This window comes from Lepus europaeus, chromosome 15, assembly GCF_033115175.1.
Source record: "Lepus europaeus isolate LE1 chromosome 15, mLepTim1.pri, whole genome shotgun sequence".
Classification (NCBI taxonomy): domain Eukaryota; kingdom Metazoa; phylum Chordata; class Mammalia; order Lagomorpha; family Leporidae; genus Lepus; species Lepus europaeus.
In genome coordinates, this window is record NC_084841.1 from 90,642,034 (window position 1) to 90,663,318 (window position 21,285).

General features: G+C 45.6%; 1 long non-coding RNA gene across 2 annotated transcripts in view; it reads left to right on the forward strand.

Annotated features, from left to right (window-relative positions):
- LOC133774353 (uncharacterized) overlaps positions 1–20,889 on the forward strand; it is a 98,770-nt gene extending 77,881 nt beyond the window's left edge. For both annotated transcript variants that reach the window (XR_009868061.1, XR_009868060.1), the window contains exons 4-5: positions 11,281–11,391; positions 20,470–20,889. This is a non-coding gene — a long non-coding RNA (uncharacterized LOC133774353). The remainder of the gene's footprint in view (positions 1–11,280; positions 11,392–20,469) is intronic.
- The last annotated feature ends 396 nt before the right edge of the window (positions 20,890–21,285 follow it).

Sequence of the window (21,285 nt, forward strand, 5' to 3'; positions counted from 1 at the left end):
AATTTCAGCATCATTTTTTCCAGATCTGAGAAGAAGGTCTTTGGTATCTTGATTGGTATTGCATTGAATGTATAAATTGCTTTTGGGAGAATAGACATTTTGATGATATTGATTCTTCCAATCCATGAGCATGGAAGATTTCTCCATTTTTTGGTATCCTCTTCTATTTCTTTCTTTAAGGTTTTGTAGTTTTCATCGTAGAGATCTTTAACGTCCTTGGTTAAGTTTATTCCAAGGTATTTGATTGTTTTTGTAGCTATTGTGAATGGGATTGATCTTAGAAGTTCTTCCTCCGCCGTGGCATTGCCTGTGTATACAAAGGCTGTTGATTTTTGTGCATTGATTTTATATCCTGCTACTTTGCCAAACTCTTCGATGAGTTCCAGTAGTCTCTTAGTAGAATTCTTTGGGTCCCCTAAATAAAGAATCATATCATCTGCAAAGAGGGATAGTTTGAGTTCTTCCTTCCCAATTTATATCCCTTTAATTTCTTTTTCTTGCCTAATAGCTCTGGCTAAAACTTCTAGAACTATATTGAATAGCAGTGGTGAGAGTGGGCATCCCTGTCTGGTACCAGATCTCAGTGGAAATGCTTCCAACTTTTCCCCATTCAATAGGATGTTGGCCGTGGGCTTTTCATATATTGCTTTGATTGTATTGAGGAATGTTCCTTCCATACCCAGTTTGCTTAGAGTTTTCATCATGAAAGGTTGTTGTATTTTATCAAATGCTTTCTCTGCGTCTATTGCGAGAATCATATGGTTTTTCTTCTGCAGCCTGTTAATGTAGTGTATTACGTTGATTGTTTTGCGAACGCTGAACCATCCCTGCATACCAGGGATAAATCCCACTTAGTCTGGGTGGATGATCTTTCTGATGTGTTGTTGCATTCTATTGGGCAGAATTTTATTGAGGATTTTTGCATCTATGTTCATCAGGGATATTGGTCTGTAATTCTCTTTCAATGCTGCATCTTTTTCTGGCTTAGGAATTAAGGTGATGCTGGCTTCATAGAATTTGGGAGGATTCCCTCTTTTTCGATTGTTTTGAATAGTTTGAGAAGAATTGGAGTTAGTTCTTCTCTAAATGTCTGGTAGAACTCAGCAGTGAATCCATCTGGTCCTGGGCTTTTTTTTGTTGGGAGGGCCTTTATGACTGTTTCAATTTCTGTGTCAGTTATGGGTCTGTTTAGGTTTTCTATGTCTTTCTGGCTCAATTTAGGTAGGTTGTATGTGTCCAAGAATCTGTCCATTTCTGATAGATTTCCCTGTTTGCTGGCATACAAGTCCTTGTAGTAATTTCTGATGATTCTTTTTATTTCTGTGGCGTCTGTTGTTACGTTTCCCATTTCATCTCTGATCCTATTGATTTGGGTCTTTTCTCTTCTTTTTTTAGTTAGTTGGGCCAATGGGGTGTCAATTTTGTTTATTTTTTCAAAAAACCAGCTCCTCGTTTGGCTGATTTTTTGTAATGTTTTTTTGGATTCAATCCTGTTGATTTCTTCTCTGATTTTAATTATTTCTCTTCTCCTACTGGGTTTGGGTTTGGTTTGCTGCAGATTTTCTAGATCCTTGAGATGACTTGAAAGCTCATCTATTTGGTGCCTCTCCAATTTCTTGATGTAGGCACCTATTGATATAAACTTTCCTCTTAACACTGCTTTTGTTGTATCCCATAGGTTTTGGTATGTTGTGCTTTTATCCTCATTTACTTCCAGAAAATTTTTGATTTCTCTTTTAATTTCTTCTATGACCCATTGTTCATTCAGGAGCATGTTATTCAATCTCCATGTGTTTGCACGTGCTCTAGGGATTCCCGAGTTGCTAATTTCCAATTTCATTCCTTTGTGGTCTGAGAAGCTGCATGGCATGATTCTAATTCTTTTGAATTTGCTGAGACTTGCTTTATGGCCTAGTATGTGGTCAATCCTAGAGAAGGTTCCATGTACTGCTGAGAAGAATGTAAAGTTCTTAGATGTAGGGTGAAATGTTCTGTAGATATCTGTTAGATCCATTTGGGCTATAGTGTCATTTAAATCTACTGTCTCCTTGTTGATCTTCTGTCCTGTTGATCTGTCTATCTCTGAGAGTGGAGTATTGAAGTCCCCCAGTACTATTGTATTGGGGTCTAAGTCTCCCTTTAAGTCCCTTAACAAGTCTTTTAAATAAGCTGGTGCCCTGTGATTAGGTGCATATACATTGATAATCGTTATATCTTCCTGTTGAATGGATCCCTTAATCATTAAATAGTGCTCCGCTTTGTCTCTCCTAACAGTTTTTGTGGTAAAGTTTATGTTGTCCAATATTAAGATGGCTACGCCCGCTCTTTTTTCATTTCTGTTGGCATGGTATATATTTTTCCAGCCTTTCACTTTCAGCCTGTATGCATCATTGTTGGAAAGATGAGTTTCTTGTAAGCAGCAAAAAGATGGGTTTTGTTCCTTAACCCAATCAGCCAATCGGTGTCTTTTAACTGGACAGTTCAAGCCATTAACATTCAATGTGACTATTGAGAAGGAGTAACTTTGCCCTGTCATTTGCCAAAGATTTTTTCTAATATATGGTTTGAGATTCCTGTGATCTTTTGCTGTGAGGTTTCCTTCCTTTATCTTCTTTCATATTGGTTACCGTGTTTCTGTGTTTCTGTATGTAACACATCTTTAAGCATCTTTTGCAGGGCTGGACAAGTGGCGACAAATTCTTTCAATTTCTGTTTGCTGTGAAAGGTCTTTATTTCACCTTCATTCACAAATGAGAGCTTTGCAAGATATAATATTCTGGGCTGGCAGTTTTTCTCTCTTAGTACCTGGGCTATATCTCGCCATTCTCTCCTAGCTTGTAGGGTTTCTGATGAGAAGTCTGCTGTGAGTCTAATTGGAGATCCTCTGAGAGTAATCTGGTGTTTCTCTCTTGCACCTTTTAGGATCTTTTCTTTGTGTTTCACTGTGGTGAGTTTGATTACGATGTGTCGTGGTGAGGATCTCTTTTGATCGTGTTTATTAGGGGTTCTATGAGCTTCTTGTACTAGGATGTCTCTGTCCTTCTCCAAACCTGGGAAATTTTCTGCTAGTATCTCACTAAAAAGGCCTTCTAATCCTTTCTCCCTCTCCATGCCTTCAGGAACTCCTAGAACCCGAATGTTGGGTTTTTTAATAGTATCCTGTAGATTCCTGACAGTATTTTTTAGATTTCTGATTTCTTCTTCTTTTCTTTGATTTGACTGTTTCCTTTCCTGTTCTCTGTCTTCTAAGTCTGATATTCTCTCTTCTGCTTCACCCATTCTGTTTTTAAGGCTCTCTAATGTGTTTGTCATTTGATCTATTGAGTTCTTCATTTCATTGTGGTTTTTTGTCACTATCACAGTTTCATGTTCTACTAGTTGTTTCATTTCATTTTGATTCCTCCTTAATATTTCATTTTCATGAGAGAGATTTTCTATCTTGTCCATTAAGGATTTCTGTAGTTCAAGAATTTGTTTTTGAGAACTTCTTAATGTTCTTATCAATTTTTTGAGATCTGCTTCTTGCATTTCCTCTATCTCTTCATCTTCATAATCTTGGATTGGGGTGTCTTGTTCATTTGGGGGCATCATAGTGTCTTCCTTGCTCTTGTTACCTCGGTTTCTATGTTTGTTGTTTGGCATGTTGGAGATAATTTATGTTGTTTTTTTTTTTTTTTTTGGCTGTGGTGTTTTTTTTTTTTTTTCTCATTATACTATGCCTCTAAGTGGGCTGTCTGCTTTGATGGATCCTTAGAGGCTGTGATGGGTGTGGCCAGAGAGCTCCGCTTGATTCTTCGGGTTTAAGGCTGTGCAAAAAGCGACTCACCCAGATTGTTCTCTCCCTTGCTCCTTGCTGGATTGCTCTCTCTCTCTCTCTCTCTCTCTTTTTTTTTTTTTTTTTGACTCAGTTGGGAAGTTATTCGGTACAGGTGAGTGGAATTGAGTGTAGTTGAAATCTGGCCTCTGTGAGTATTCGTTTGATCTACCCCTGGGACCACACAAAGAGTTTATGCAGCCCTCAATGTGTTCTCAAGTTTCACCAAAGTTCCATGTTACTGAGTTTGTGAACTCGTTGTGGGCGCTTTACATATGTAAAATGGCACCTGCTCTTTGTTTTGCTCAGTGAGTGAATAGAGAGGCCTCTGCTTTTCCCCCCAATGTCTCGGGTTTCTGACGCCTTTGTCTTACCTCCCGCTCGTTCCTGCGCTGGCGAGATTCTGTGGCTCGGCTCCCACGGTTGGGTTTCCACGCGGTGGGCTCCCTGTAGGTTCTCTGTGTCACATCCACTAGATCCAGAAGCGTTTCCTCTGCGGTTTTTTTCTTGAATCTTTTCCTGAGGCTACAGTAATTCCACTTTTATGAAACTTTATTTTCCCAAACTACGGCGCATGTCCTCACTATCCGCCATCTTGGCTCCGCCCCCAATCAATCAATCTCTGTACTTTTCTTACATAGTCACATAGCAGCTAAATTTAATCTAAATGTTTGCTCCATCCATTTCTTCCAGATTTTTCCATTGGTTTATCTGATGTATTGATATCTGCTATCTTCTATGTCCTCATTCAATTTTTTGACCCAGAGTACTTAGTCAAGGACCAAGGACTGAGATCTGTGAGGTGGCATTAAGACTTGTTCTGGCAAACATGAACCTGTTCTAGAGCTTTTGTCCCACTGTTTGATGCTATTGTGCATGGAATTGTTTCCTCGATTTCCTTTTTGGGCCGTTCATTCCTGGTACATAGAAATATGATTGCTCTTTTTATACTGATGTATCCTGCAACCTCTGAATCCTTCTGTTAGTACGAAGAGTTGTGTGTGCATGTTCTTTACAACTTTCTGTCTGCAAGCTCATGGCATCTGTTAACAGAGGCGATCTTGTTACAATTTGGATGCTTTGTTCCACCTCTCCGAATCTATCAAATTAACTGGCATTGCTTCTAAAATAGACAAGAATGAAAGAGTTGGAACGGAGTTAGGTTAAAAAATGGGGCATTTAGTTGGTGTTTTGTTAGAGGGGGAAAGAGCTATACCTGTCTCAGACGTCTTTCACAGATGCACTACCATGCACGGAAGGGCTCACTGGAGAAAGCAGGGCGCACCCAGGTCGTGACCCCCCAGCAGATCGGCAATGACCTCTTCAATGCACTTTAAAGACCTGGCCAGATAGGAAAGCCCCAGGTATGCAGGGTGTAGAGGATAGCAAGTTTGATCATGTGAATCCCAGTTCTACCACTCTATAACTCTGCAACCTTGGGCAAAAATAAGAGAAATAAGACCTATTGTCCATGCCTATTGTGAGAATAAAATAAGAAAAGGGCCAGGCCCAGAACTCCGGTGCGTACTCAGATTCCAGCCCACCACTTCCCAGCTCCATTTGTAAGAGTAAATGATTCTTATTTAATTCACATTCTCATGTTCACTTTCAATGAGCAAAGGTGCTTCTTTTACCTCTTAAAAAAAGTCTAATTTCTCCCTAACCTCCACCTCTAAATTAAAAGCCAAACTAAGAATAATCCATTCTCTAAGCAGGGAAATAAAGTAGGGTTGTGTGCTGTCACCAAGGGATCACAGAATCCACAGGGACAAAAGTGCTGTCAAGAGTGTTGAGTGCCAGCGCCGCGGCTCACTAGGCTAATCCTCCACCTGCGGCACTGGCACCCCGGGTTCTAGTCCCGGTTGGGGCGTCGGATTCTGTCCCGGTTGCTCCTCTTCCAGTCCAGCTCTCTGCTGTGGCCTGGGAAGGCAGTGGAGGATGGCCCAAGTGCTTGGGCCCTGCACCCACATGGGAGACCAGGAGGAAGCACCTGGCTCCTGGCTTCAGATTGGCACAGCGCTCCAGCCATAGCAACCATTTGGGGGATGAACCACCGGAAGGAAGACCTTTCTCTCTGTCTCTCTCTCTCACTGTCCACTCTGCCTGTCAAAAAAAAAAAAAAAAAGAGTGTTGAGGAATTAAACCAAAACATTCAGGAGTCCCCCATGGTCCATAGGTTCACTTTGATTTCATTTCCCCATTGTCAACACAAGTCTGAAAATATTAAATGGAATCTTATGGAAGTAACCAATTCATCAGTTTTACCTTGAGCAACGTTCTAAGTAGCATGACCAAGTCCCCTGTTGTCCCACTGTACCCCACCTGGGATGTGAGTCATCCCTTAGAGCAGCGTGTCTGCTCTGTATACGTTATCCTGCTGTTAGTCACTTGACAGCTGTCTCCACCGTTAGATCAGTCGTCACGGTATCACATAATTTGTGAAGCCTTGCGTTCAGGTAACCCTTGTTTTGCTGTATAATGGCCCCAGAGAGCTGGCAGTCTGGAAGTACCAAGAAGACATGTAAAGTGTTTTCTTCACTAGGGAGTTCTCAAGGGAAAGAAGAAAAAATCACCCTCAAAGACAGACTCAGCGTCATGTCTGGCCAGGTGTCTAGGAGGGGTTTTCGATGGGATGAACAGTGCTCCCACAGGGCAGACTGTCCTCCTGCTTGAAGATGCGACGGTGGTCCCCACCCCATCCGTGGGAGGCCTGACTAGAACAGAGGCCTCCCTGGTGCATGGGCCGAGCCCTGCTGTGTAGCTGCTGAGCTGGGACATCAGCCTCTTCCTGTCTGAGGAACTGAACTGGAAACTGCGGGCCTCAGGGTGCCTGGTTCAGCCTGGGGCTGACTGCATCAGCGCTTCCGTTGTCAGGCCCCACCCTCAGGCTGGAGCTGCCCCCGCCCCAGCTCTCCCGGGTCTTCAGCTCCCCTGCTGCAGACGTGGGCCTCCTCGGTCTCCAAACTCGTTATAATAAGTGTCTGTGTTATATTACAAATTATATATGTACTGTGAGGATACGTAAAGATTCACAGGAAATGGATTCAAAAGTATGAGTTTGTTATGGTGTAAAAAGTTTTCTTCATACTATGGAAAATGTCTGTCAAGAAAAAACTACACATGCATGTTAAAATTTTTTGTACTAAAATAAACTCATACTTTTCATTTTCCACATTTTCATAAGCTTTATATAATCTTTATGTGTGTGTGTGAATATACAATTTATATAATCTCTACCCTATCAGTTCTATTTCCCTGAAGACCCTTGACTAACACAGTGGGAGTTGGTAATTGTAGGCCTCTATTTATTCTGGTCAAGTGGAAGTTCTAAAAGAAAATGATAAAGGCAGAAAAATCTCTTCTGGGACCCTGGAAAAGGGCACCTGTAAGTTACGTATTTCACGGCTTCAGGCTGGTAGAGTCCAGAAATGCTGAGACTAAATCAATGGTTCTCAATTTCGGTTACACATTATACTCAATCGGAGTGTTTTAAACAATCTCCGTGTTCCGGGCTTGCTCAGACCCATCACATCATCGTTCTGGAAGGAGATCAAGCATGGGAATTCTTGGAGGCTGCCCAGATAATTCCATTGAGCAGGCAGAGTTGAGCTAACCTGCCTGACCTGCTGCCGTCCTGAGGAGCAGCAGTGCAGCCTCCCCTGAAGCTGGGAGAAAGGCAGAGCAGGAAAGTAGCCGCGGACGAATCCCTCACATGCTGTGCGGCAGACCCTGCTGTACTGTCCACCGTGTTGCTAGAAGTTTTAAAAGCTCCTGGTTGACCACTGGGGCCACATTAAATATAAAAAGGAAATATATGCCAGAGTAATATCTTGATGACCTTTTACTGATCTTGATTTTTCATGTTTCTGATGTCTTTCATGGATAATCTAGAGTTGATACCCGAATACCACACAGATAAAAAAAAAAAAAAAAAACAGGAGCCATTAAGGGGGAACAGTCACCAAGTGCCCTATTGTCTTTTTACAAAGTAACATTTCCTGGGGCAGACATTTGGCGAAGTAGTTAAGATACCACTTGGGATGATCCCGTAGCAGAAATCCTGGATCAGTTCCCTCCTGATTCCAGCTTCCTGTCAATGCATAGCCTGGGAGGGTTCCCGCCACCCACACGGGATACCCACAGTGAATTTCAGGCTCCCGGCTTCAGTCTGGCCTGGCGCAGGCTGCTGTGGGCATCTGGAGAGGGAGCCAGTGGATTGAAGCTCTCTTTCTGCCTGGCTCAGACTCTCAAATAAATGAAAAATAAAACAAGAGTGTAAGAAACAGAAAGTTCACTCCCAGGAATCACTAAGAACTTGGGAGAATTTTTCATTCGAGGATTAAAATCCAGAGCCATTTCTCAGCAAGGCAATGGGCCCCCAGGCCCGAGATGTTTATAGAGGGAGGGAGTGGGAGAGAGTAGCAGAGAGATGGACAGCCAGAGCTCTTGGGGCCGCATTAAGGTTCAGTTCCCTTGGCGCATGCCTCTCGTTCCATTCACTCTGCTCAGTAGATGACTTTTCTGATTTCCAGGGCAGACCAGTGGCTGCTCACTTCCTGTGTGCTAGTCCATCACTCAGGAATATCTGGAGCCAGACTGAGGGGTGGAGTGGACTGGATGGGAGGAGACCAGGGAGGGAGGGGCAAGCTGTAGCTCTGTCAGCTCCCTCCGGACACACATCTTGTTTATTTGTTTTGTCAGTGGGCTCATTTCATCTGGTATCTTATGTGCCCCAAATACCACAGTAATCCATACAAATTGTAAAGGAGGGGAAAACAAGGTTGTTTATCCTACATGCCAACAGAGGTCACCCCTGGGACTGGTCACTTTTTTAAATGTATTGGGATGGAAGGGAGGAAATCCATTACACACTGCCATCACTCTCCTGTGCCTCCACCGTCATTCGTCCTCAGAGACCATGCAGCGGGACCATGGAATCCTGGGGCAGTGTGGCCGTCACTGGATCCTGCAGGAGCTGAGAGGTGGCGTCTGCAAAAAAGCAGGTTGTCACAGCCTAGCTGGAGCTTCAGCGGAACAGGGAGTGACAGAAAGTCAGCTAACAAAGACATGGCGCAGGAAGACAGGGCAGACTCCAGCAGCACCAGTTGTTTGTTTCTTTTTCTGAAGTTTATGAGAGGAAGGAAGGAGGGGAGGGAGGGAAGCAGACTTTGAGAGCTCCCAGTCCACTGATTTGTGCCGCGAACGCCAGCAGCGGCACCAGCTAGGAGGTGGCCAGGAGCTGGGAGTGCAGTCTGGGTCTCCCATGCCAGTGAAAAGGACCCAGTTCCCCTGCACAAGCAGAGAGCTGGCGTGAGGAGCTGGGGCAGGAAGGTGAACCCAGGTGCTCGGTGTGGGATACAGCGGCCTCACCGCTGGGCAAAATGCCTGCTCCCTGGTGTTGGCTCTTCACTCTCTGTTGTCTTGCCAGAGCCTAACCTGGGTGAGAAACCAAATTTCACAGTGGCTTAGGAGACAGGCTGCTGGGTTGACAAAAGCTCTACACCTTGTAACTAACAGCAGAAGTCACACCCGGAGGGAACCTTAAAACTGGGCATCTCCATCAGAGGGAAAGCGACCACTGTGTGGGGCTCACATGCGTCAGATGGCACGGAGGCCTTCGGCTTTCCGACACGCTGTGCTGTCACCTGTACACGTGTGTTTTTGCCACCTCGTAGTTCAGGCTGTTGGTTTAGGCTGTCTCGTCTCGAAGACTCGGCAGTGTTTCTTTTGTGTGTAGGATCTGCTCATTACCAGTTTTCCACACACAGACAGCTCAGAAGGACACCCCAGGCAGTCATCCAGTAATCACTCTCCAGCCTGATTACTAAAATGCTGGTTTTTGTTTGGTCACAATGTTCTCACCCCCAGGAGCTGAATCACACTGTGTCAAGGGCCCTTAGGGTGCAGCCATCATCCCTTTTGCTAGAACCTGCTTCCCCATCTTGCCTTATAGCTCATGGTGGCCAGGACCCAGTTAGGGCTAATCAAGTGTAAGAGGGGACTCCCAGGGTCTTTGTGGCAGAAGGGACAGGTGCTTAAGGAGTGTTTTTGTTGTTCGTCTGTTGTGGTTGTTAATGCTCCTTCTGTTGTGAGTCTGCCGGCAGATGCTTGGAGATTGTCCCTGAGTGACAGGTGTGATGGAGTCAAGGAGAGTGTCAGAGGCTGCTCCACTCAGGCGAGCCGGCCACCGTCCTTTTGACTTCAACTGACGTTTGCTGAGTCTTCTGATAATTACACCCCCGACATCTCAACCCAGGCAACACCTTTCCTCTCGTTCAGGCTGCCTCCTCCAGGTTGCCGTCTTGGCTTATTAATACAGTTATACAAGCATTTCAAATAGTTAGAAACTTCCTCGTGGTGCTTTGTCCCCTTGAAATCTAACATGGATTACTTAAAGGCGTTCACTACCCTGTGGCAACCTCAGCAGTGAAAACGCGTGGCGGCGTGGTCATCTGGGGTTGGCTCCAGGAACAGCACAATAATGTTTCCAGGCTGATGATGGAGTTGTTGGGTATTTGCTGTGAAAAACTCATTTGTTACTGGCCTTAAGATTTCAGAGTGCTTTCACGTACGCCTCTCACAGCAGCGGCATGAGGTAGATATTGTTCTTGGCTCTGCTTTATCTGAGAATACCAAGCTGAGGGAACAAAGTGCCTTGCCCCTGCTAATTCAATTAATAACTGGATAACGGTTTTTGATAAAAGCCTGTGTTCTTTCCACAACACCGTGCCACCAGCAATCATTTGGAGAACTCTGATGCTTTGGCCTTTGACCTTCAGCCAAAATAGGCCCAGAGCTCAAAATGTAATTTTAGTATACCATGCTGAACCTTACAGAACTTAAAAACATGTAATTTATTTACCTTATCCATAATAACTTGCTAGCCTAAAAGTAATGTCATTTTGGTATAACTGTCTTAAAACACGTGTTTGCAAAGCCCTAAAAGAGGGCCAGAGTGATATTTGGAGATATTCCTTCCTGCTATTACCTAGTTCCTATTAGAATTAATATGCACGCCTACCCAGGGCAGAGACCCTCTGTAAGCCCAGCGTCTGCCCGAGTCAGCACTCGGCAGAGATACTTATTAAATGAACAAACGAGTGACAGATCTGATGGAAAGACACAGAAATGTTTGGATCTCCCTTCTCTTAACCACAGATAGTCTCCTGTCTCCGGAAGTTGCACTGGAGATGTCAGATTCTCTGTAACTTTGAGAAGGAACCTGGTGAGTAGCAGGAGGGTGTGTTCTTCGTACCCTGACTTTCTTGAGCTGGAGGAAATATCCCGAAACAAGAGGGGAGCAATTCGTTCTTCAGTAGTCATGGTATTTTCCAGAAACAGCGTATCCATCTTCCATTGGAAACCCTCCTTTCTAATCAGTTTTCATGCTGGATTGGTTTAGAAGCCATTATTGCCAGAGCGTAATGTTTGCCTTTGGTTTGAATATTGCCACCATATTGCCACAGGTAAGGAGAAACCACAAGTGGACCGATGACTGCTGTGCACCTGTTAAAGTGCCGGAAGAGAGACGTTACAGCTCAGCCCACCTCGAGTTCCTGTGAAAGTCTTTGCAAAAGGTGGGTTTCTTGTTGCTGTGATAAGGGACACACAAGTTCCTGGTGTCATGGAAAGGTGCTTCCATTTTCTTTGCATGTGAGTGCTCTAGTGAAGGAAAGAGGTTCACAGTGAATCTAAAACATTTGTGAATTGTCAGGGTGCAAACCACGCTTCTCCCAGTGGGGAGAACACCCACTTCCCAAAGCGTTCATGCAAGAACGGGCCATCAAAGAAGGAGGTACTATTCTCTGAAGGGAGGAGAGAACTTCCACTTTTGACTATGGCCCTGCCTAAATACTGACGGAGTTTGTAGACTCAGAAGGCTTCCACAGCCTGGACAGCTCATGTCGAGAGCTTCGGGTGGTCACTGACGTCATACATAAGAGTGTTAACTGTTAAATTAACAACAGGAGTCACTGTGCACTAACTCCCCATGGAGGACCTCTGTCCTAAATGAGTTATATCATGAGGGCTAACTGTAAAACTAGTTCTCAAACAGTTTGTGTGTGTGTGTGTGTTTGTGCAAATTGTTGACATCTTTACTTAGTATTGAGTTGGTCTTCTGTGTGCAAAGTTAGTTGAAAATTAATCTTAATGGAGAATTGGACTGGGAATGGGAGAGGGAGGAGGAGGTGGGGTGGGAGGACAGATATGGTGGGAAGAATCACTATATTCCTAAAGTTGTTCTTAGGAAATGTGTATTCATTAAATAAAAGATTTCTTTGGGAAAAAAATTGAAAAAAATAAACATAAACGTGTAGAAGACAGAATCATAAAAAAAGGTCCTACCTTTTAATATTGTTACAATGGCAACTGAATTTCAACTTGAGTTTGGAGAGAGCAGACATTCAAATAGTAGCAAGAAGCATACTATTAACTAAATTTTATGGCTGTCTTGAGGATTAAATGAGATAATCTAAGCAAAACATAAAATAAAAAACCTGGTCATAGTAAGAACCCATTTAGTTTGCTTATTTGTTCAAATATTTATATAGTTCCCATTATGTGTCCTGTTATACTGATACAACATTGAATAAAATAGAGAAAAATCGCTTGCCACGTGGAGCTTCCTTTCTAATGGGAGAGTATAGTATAATAAAAATATTTATTTTTTTAAAAAGCATTCATGCTTAGATTTTATTTTTAGCAGTCTATTCAAATTTACAACTTCAAAAAAATTCAAGGAAAATGCCTACTTTCAAAAAAGCTATGTATGGATTTCTAATTTCCTTGTGCCAAAATAAACATCTTTTAATTCCATTCTTCCATGAATTGTTGAAGAAAGCCCTCATATTTAGCAAACAAATCCTTTTTAGAACTAAGGGCAGGTAAATGATCAATAAAACATTTCAGAAACTAAGCAGTCCAAATGAACTTCGACAACATCAGCCAATTCGAAAGGCAGAACGCCCACAGGACTGCCAGGTAGGCCAGTCCCTGACCCGGAGAAGACCTGGAGAGCTGCAGGCGTCATCGCGTCACCACGTGGGAAAGGAGAATGTCACCGTTAACGGAACACGCCAGGGGACAGCGAAATGTGTGCGCTCGCTCCTCAGCTCTCCATCAGGGCTTCATCCCTGGGGGACAAAGTCCTGAGGCGGCTTAGACCTCGGAAGACACAGGTTCCTCCAGCGGCCAGCACCACCCAACACCCCGTTCCCAGTACAAGGGAGTGCTGGGCGAGCTTGCAGAGACCTAAGCTCACTGCGTTTCTTAATTCCTCTCATGGCCCCGGCCATATTCTGTTTCTCTTCGTTCTGCAATAGCTCTGTAGCAGCTGGCAAAGTCCAGGGGAAGACGGCTGACTGTGAAGACGGCAAAGAGGATTTTCTCCAGGTCCCTCAACAGTGTCTTTATCTGCACAAACCACTTAGGAGGCATTTATTTAAAGAACCAAGTTAAATAATAATGTTAAATGCAGATAATTTAGAACTTCATACTAATATATGGTAATTGCCTCAGGAAAATGTTTGCAATCACCATGGTATGGGTAAGGGATGGCTACCAATTTTTAAAAATATGTACATTTAAGGGGGCCGGCGCCGTGGCTCACTTGGTTAATCCTCCGCCTGTGGCACCGGCATCCCATATGGACACTGGGTTCTAGTTCCCGTTGCTCCTCTTCCAGTCCAGCTCTCTGCTGTGGCCCGGGAGTGCAGTGGAAAATGGCCCAAGTGCTTTGGCCCTGCACCCCATGGGAGACCAGGAGAAGCACCTGGCTCCTGGCTTCAGATGGGTGCAGTACCAACCTTAGAGGCCATTTGAGGGGTGAACCAACGGAAGGAAGACCTTTCTCTCTGTCTCTCTCTCTCTCACTGTCTAACTCTGTCAAATAATGATAATAATAAAAAGTACATTTAAACACCAGGATTCTTTCCTCTAATTCAAATTTATAATTGGAACCACAATATATAAAATACAAGGAGTGTGGTTCTAGTTGGAGAGATTGAGAAACATTCAACTCTTTCTCTCTCTCCCCTAAGATGGCCCTAAGGAAACTTCTGAGACCCCTTCGGCTCCCACCAAGACAGTTTGAAAGTCATTGGGGAAGCCCAGCTCTAGGTGTGGCCCAGCCACCAAGGCTATGCAACTTTGGGTCCCAATCCCATCACTCACAGAATACATGGTGTCTGAGAGTCCTCGCACTACTGTCTTATTCTGATTTCTAAATAGAACTACTCATATTAAGGCTTTGCAGAGATATCTGTTGGGAGTAAAATATGGGAAAGGCACTCCTGATTTACATCAGCATTAAACCCACACTGACTGGAAATGGGAGTTACTTATTTACTCTAAAAACACAAAGAAGCCGCCGAAACCCTCAGGATCGCATTTCTCAATGGACAGTCATCGCAGCCCGACTTCTCCTTCAGCTGCTGCACGTCACAGCGCATCGCAGGACGTACTGCTAACTCAAAGGCCTTTCAAATGCCACATGTGATATTTTAGTCTTACGCGAGTGAATTGACAGGTGTCTCGTATTCACCTGGCAATGATGCTGTTACCATTCTATATGGGTGGTGTATGAGCTGGTCAGTGGCTTTGCTTGGTCAAGTTACAAGCAGTAAAACACACATCTGGAGTGTAGGAAGTGTACACGCCCCTTGTTTCCCTGTTCTACATACATGACACAGCTGTCCTGCATACATGACCCAGCGCTGTGCAGCGCTGCCCGTGAACAAGCGTTCACGTGCGCCTGGTATAATTAGAAACGCTGGGGTGTCAAGGGATGGGTGAGGGCAATGCTGTGGGGCTGAGCAAGAGATTAGTGCGGTCACAGTGGGTCCGTGGACGAGGTGGGGACCAAGGGAGGAGGCCAGGTGGAGACACACCGGTGTGTCACTGAAGGAAGACTTCTGAGACCAGGCAGAGGGGAGGCTGGGGACGTCACAGATCATCAGGCAGACGCGGGAGTGCTGAGCACACTCTCACCTCCCCTGGAGGTTCTGGTTCACACCAGATGGCACCGGTCAGACAAGAGACCTGCACCGGGGGCAAGCTGACGGGGATGATCCCAGAGTTCCTCCCTGTTCCTAAAATCCTACCTCCTTAGGGAAAAAATCAAATTATTTTGATCTCACAAAAGGCATAAGCACTTGTAGGAGTCACAATGATGTGGAGTATGTAGCAGTCAACCATAGAAATGGATGAACCTTTAGAATGATAGAATTGTAGAGATCCTGAAGTCCTGTATCCCCATTTCACAGGCGGGAGAATTGAGGCCCAGAAAGAGCATGTGATTGGCTCAAGGTCATGAGATAGTTCTGGCAGCTCTGGACCCTGGATGGATCTCTGCTTTCCGTTACATTGTTTCATCTTGAAGCCACTGAACTTCGCCGCTGATTGGCAAATTCCAGACAACAGATCCCATCATCTGGCCAGGTCTGTGTGCACAAAGAAGATGGCACAGCTGAGACAACTGGACAGATAATTCTGTTTCCCAAGATGCTAAAAATGTTCTAATGACATATTCAGATAATTGAAATCGGACCTTTTTCCTCTAGAAGTTTTTAAAAATACATATATAATTATCTTATTCTCCATTTCACTTTGCTAAGTGATCAATAAACAGATAGCGGCCTCATCTCAAGGAGCTTCCCATAACAAATAACTCAGTTGATAAGTATATAGAAAGAGAAAAAATGACCATACCTGTCAAGAGTAGGGAACCAACCTGCTCAGTGTTTGCAGAGGAAACACTACTCTTCTGTAGTGTTCTTGCCAAAATGCTGAATCCAACCATAAGGAAGCACTCAGACACAAACTACAGAGCATTCTACAAGGTGCCAGGCACGGATTCTTCAAAAGTATCCATGTCATGAAATTTTTTTAAATGGAGAGATGGTTCTAGACAGAAGGAGACTAAGGAGGCATCACAGCTAAACGCAATGTGTAATTCTTCAAAATATGCAGGTGAGGAAAACAATGAGAAGACTAGAATCGGAACAATGAAGGGACACGGGCTGTGTGGGAGACAATTTATTGTATGGATGCCGGATTTCTAGATATGACAATGGCATCGTGGCTGCGTGGGAGAAAGTCATTACTCTTAGGAGATACACACTAGAGGATGAAGGGGAGAGGTGATGACGTCTGTACCCTGTTTTAAGACTCTTCAGCTGAAGACCCTGTGTGCTGTGTTTATGTCAGAGAGGGGGAGGGGAGGGTGGAGAGGGCATGTCTGTGGAAAAGTGCTCATGATCCGTGGTCCTGGGGGAAGGGTGTGATGAGTTTCACTGTGCTTGAAATTCTTCAGAATAGAAAGTGGAGCAGGTTGAAAACGGACAGCTCTGTGTGTTGTTGTCATACAGAATGGACAGTGGGAAATGAGTAAAATATGTAAATGTATAAATATATAAAATGTATACCTGGTCCGGCCAGTGATGCTTTGCCCTGGACAAATCCCAATTAACAAGACTTTGGAATCTTTTGTGAGGGTGGCACTGAATAAATGTGAAATAAATAACGAGTCTGCTCGGCGTGTCTCCTAAGGGAGTTCTCTCCAGTCACTTTGGGGTTGAACTTTAGTAAGACACATTTCAGGAACGACACATGTGAGATAATCCAGCCCTAGGATGGCAGAATTCCAAGGATCCTCAGTCAACACCCATCAGAGGGTGGGGGGCTGGCCTTTGCTTTCCTCTTTCAAATGTCCTACCATCCCCTATGAGTACAACACTCTGAGTTGTCTGGGTAAAAAAACGGGCACATTGTAAGCCAAGAGTAAAGAATCTGTAGAAAGAGAACTGACGATAGAAGAGAGAGAGGGACGAATCATGGGAGGACTGGTGCAAAGACCCAGGACGCAGCTGTGAGAAAGGGGCTGGCCATCAGCGATGAAGCAGGCGTCAGGGAAAGCAGTCGGGACGCCCTCCACGAGGCAAGGTGTATCAGTCACAAGCAAGGGAAATCCAACCCAAATGGTTGGAGCAAATCAGGGAAGTGTGTTAGTTCACGTGAATTTAAACGGGATGTACCCAGAGCAGTGGCAGCTCACTCAGCCATGGCCTTAAGAATCTATCTTTTTCTTGTGTCTGATGCCTCTTAGGGTTCTATTTCTTTCTTTCTTTTTTTTTCTTTTTTTTTTTTTTTTTTTTTTTTTTGACAGGCAGAGTGGACAGTGAGAGAGAGAGGCAGAGAGAAAGGTCTTCCTTTGCCGTTGGTTCACCCTCCAATGGCCGCTGCGGCCAGCGCATCACCCTGATCCGAAGCCAGGAGCCAGGTGCTTCTCCTGGTCTCCCAAGCGGGTGCAGGGCCCGAGGACTTGGCCATCCTCCACTGCACTCCCGGGCCATAGCAGAGAGCTGGCCTGGAAGAGGGGCAGCTGGGACAGAATCCGGTGCCCCGACCAGGACTAGAACCCGGTGTTCAGGCGCTGCAAGGCAGAGGATTGGCCTGTTGAGCCACGGTGCCGGCCAGGTTCTATTTCATTTCCAGACAGGCTCTGCCCATGTGGCCACATCTCCGTTCCCTAAAACTGCTGAGCAGCAGTCATCTCAAGAGGAGACTGTGTCTTCCAGAGTCACGCTTCCAGGGCCCTAGGACAGACTTGGGTTTTAGATTCACTCAGATTGGTCAAATGCCCATCCCTGAACCCATCACTTCAGCGAAAACAACTAGCTTTGTCAGCTTTTCGTTTCTCTCTTTTTTTTTTTTTTAGATTTATTTTATTTATTTGAAAGAGTTACAGAAAGAGGTAGAGAAAGAGAGAGATATCTTCCATCCACTGGTTCACTTCCCAAATGGCCACAACAGCTGCAGCTGAGCCAGTCCAAAGCCAGGTCTTCTGCTAGGTCTCCCACCTGGGTGCAGGGGTCCAAGGACTTGGGCCATCTTCTACTGCTTTCCCAGGCCATAGCAGAGAGCTGGCCCAGAAGTGGCCAGGACTCAAACTGGCACCCCTATGGGATGCTAGCACTGCAGACCAGGGCTTTAACCAGTACGCGACAGCGCCGGCCCCAGCTTTTCATTTCTTTCATTAAAACACCTGAGAGAAGCTACTTAGGGAGGGACTAGGTTTATTTCAGCCTCCAATTTGGAGGTTCACAGTCCAAGTTCAGCCCCCTGGTGAGGGATGATCACACAGCGAGCCAGGAAGCCTGGAGGGCAGGTAGGTCCCACTCAGCCTTCACAGTCTACCCTCTCCAGAGAACTGTCTGCCAAGGGCATGGTCCCAGTGACCTAAAGACCACCCACTGGGCCCACCTCCCAGACACCATAATAATATCAAATCACTCTGAATCCATCCACCGTTAACATTGATCCATTAACTGTTAACATAATGCTTTGGGATTTAAATGCCTGCATAAGACGGACAGCCACATTTTATTGAAACCATAGCATTCACCCATGCAAACCACAGGTATGAGAATGATGAATGGGTGGTTGTACTACCAGAATCAAAAGGGAATGAATGCTGAGTAAGCAGCAAGAGATGTCCAGTGCCAAAGCCGTTTGCTCGTCCCAAGAGCACTGGGAATGGAGAAGACTTGTCAAGAGCAGAGAGGGCTGGAATCATTCTCCTAAAGCATGCGGGACCTTTCCTTCGCCAAGCAGCAAGACTGACAGGCGGGAGCATCAAGAGCCCAGCTGAGGCTGACCTAATTCAGCACAGCCAAGATTTTGTACAAGAGTTCTTAGCTACTCAGAGGTAAAGAAAAGCCATCATGGTTCGTATCCTATGTGACAATGGTAGACACTGTTCTTCCAGAGTGTGTGTGGGTACCTGTTTAAGTTTCCCAACTCCAGCAGGATGCTGTGAGGATCAAGTTGTGCAGGAGCTGAGCAGGTGGACAATGGCACTGGCATCTCCCTGATGGATGCGATGCAAGCCGAGGGTTCAAGCTTTGGGGAAAGGGAGGACAGAAGAGAGGCTGGAAGGGGCCAGGAGGTAAGGAGGGGTGAAGATGAGGCTCTGAGAGTCCCTGTGAGGTCGCCTGGGAGTAGAAGTGACCGAGGACAGACGGAAGGGCGGGAGGATGAGGTCAGAGAGTGGGATGCCGTGGTCTGAGACTTCGGGGGTATGTCACATTATTTTTTGCCCAACTTTCATTCCTATCTCTAATATCCAAAAATACAGCTTCAGTGTGATTCAGACCAATCTCTGCTTGAGTTTTAGCTTAGATGAGTAATCTTGAGCAAGAAATTTAAGTTCTCTAGACCTCCTTTTTCTTTAGCTATAAGCAGAGATGATAAGATGCTACCTCATCCGCTGTTGTGTGAAAATCAAGTGAGTTGATGAATTAGAGCATCTCTGCTATATTACAAGGGTACGAAAGTTTATGGAGAAGGGTAATTAAAAGAAAAAGTTTATTTTGGCACAAAAATTTTGAAATCCATGCAGTTTTTTCATAATACACATTTTCCACAATCTTTCTGAAGTACTCTCATATGTATGCATATAATGTGGTTTCTACTGTGTAAAGCTTAATCTACTGTGCACATTGTCACTCTTGCATTATTATTGTATCAACATCATTATCGTTAGCATATACATAGTTAAGAGAAGCTTTTCTTATTTGGAATCATTTAGTAACTTTTAAAAATGTTATTGATTTGAAAGGAGGAGTTACAGAGAGAGAAGGAGGGAGAGAGAGACAGAGAAGCAGAGAGACAGAGAGAGATCTTCCATCTGCTGGTTCACTCCCCAAATGGCTGCAACAGTCGGGGCTGTGCCAGGCTAAAGCCAGGAGCCAGGAACTCCATCCGGGTCTCCCCCATGGGTGGCAGGGGCCCAAGCGCTTGAGCCGTCCTGTGCTGCCTCCCCGGTGCATTAGCAGGGTGCACAGAAGCACAGCAGTCAGGACTGGCACTCGTATGGGATGAAGGTGTCACAGGCGGCAGCTTAACCTGGTTCGCCACAACACCAGCCCCATTAAGAGAAGCTGTAAAGACAGTGTGAAGGTGACACTCACTCTCTGCATCGTATATCCTTAAGACTTAGCTCAAAGCCTGGCACACAGGAGCTGCTCAGTGAATGGATGTGCAACCCCAGTTTCTGCCTGCCATCCCTTTCAGCCGCCCACACCTCTAGCGAGTTGGGGGAAATCGTCTTCTCAGATGCCTGACTTCACTGCACAAGTATTTGTTGAGACTCCCTTGGCATCAGGCACTGTGCTAGGAGCTCAGGTTGTAACGGTGCAAAAATGCACGGTCTTCACCTCACAACTGCAGAGAAATAGTGCAGAATGAGAGGATTGAACAAGTACGTGTGCAGTTGTACTGAGAAGACGCTACGAGCGGGAGACCTGACCTGGCCGGTTTTGCGGCAGTCTCCCTGGGTAAGTGGCTGAGCAGAAGGTAAGAAGGCATTAACTTGACAAAAGTGGAATGGAAGGGTGCCCTTGGCAAAGGGAACAGCAGATGCCAAGTGGCTGCAAGCAGAAGAAACCTCAAGAACAAGAGCCATGTGGTTGGCGCAGAGATACAGAGACCTCGTGGTGCTTGATAACGCTGGGCAGGAAGGGGATAGCCAGGGCCTGCAGGGCTCAGAGTCCCCACCTCCTCTGTCACTGGTCACCCCCGGAACTGCAGGACGCGGCTTGCCTCGATGAACTGCTCATCTTAGCGATTCAACTTCATGTGATTGTCTCCCTCAGCTCCCCACACTCTGTGAGCCCACGTGTGTCATGGAGAATCCGCACAGAAATGACCAGGACTTCACGGATTTTTCCGAACCAACTTCACGGCATCAGACCTGTGGGCTGCTTCCTCCGCTAGATGAGAAAGTCCTTTCGTGGCCCCAACCCAGTGCTCCGATTGACCGGGGCCACAGGAATGGAAGGGGAGCCTCTGGGGTTTATCCAGCGCCAGTCAGAATCAATTCTAACACCCGGATGTCTGGCTGAAGGCTGAAGGTTTCTTGACAAATATACAGTGAGGCGTAATTTGTGAAGTTTGGGAACAGAAGGAGGAAATTATGGCTCAGCATGATAGACAACTGACAATTGCACAGTGGACAATATTGGTCATTTTTTTTTTTTTTTTGACAGGCAGAGTGGACAGTGAGAAAGAGACACAGAGAGAAAGGTCTTCCTTTTTGCCGTTGGTTCACCCTCCAATGGCTGCTGCGGCTGGTGCACCGCACTGATCCGAAGCCAGGAGCCAGGTGCTTCTCCTGGTCTCCCATGCGGGTGCAGGGCCCAAGCATTTGGGCCATCCTCCACTGCACTCCCGGGCCACAGCAGAGAGCTGGACTGGCAGAGGAGCAACATGGACAGAATCCGGCTCCCCGACCGGGACTAGAACCCGGGATGCTGGCGCCGCAGGTGGAGGATTAGCCTATTGAGCCGCGGTGCCGGCCACAATATTGGTCTTAAAATGCTCTCATTGTGTCTTTGACTCTGGGCTCCTGCTCCCAGCAATGCAGTTTCCTGCTGATACGTGTGTGTTTTCTTTAACCCCCGATCATGGTT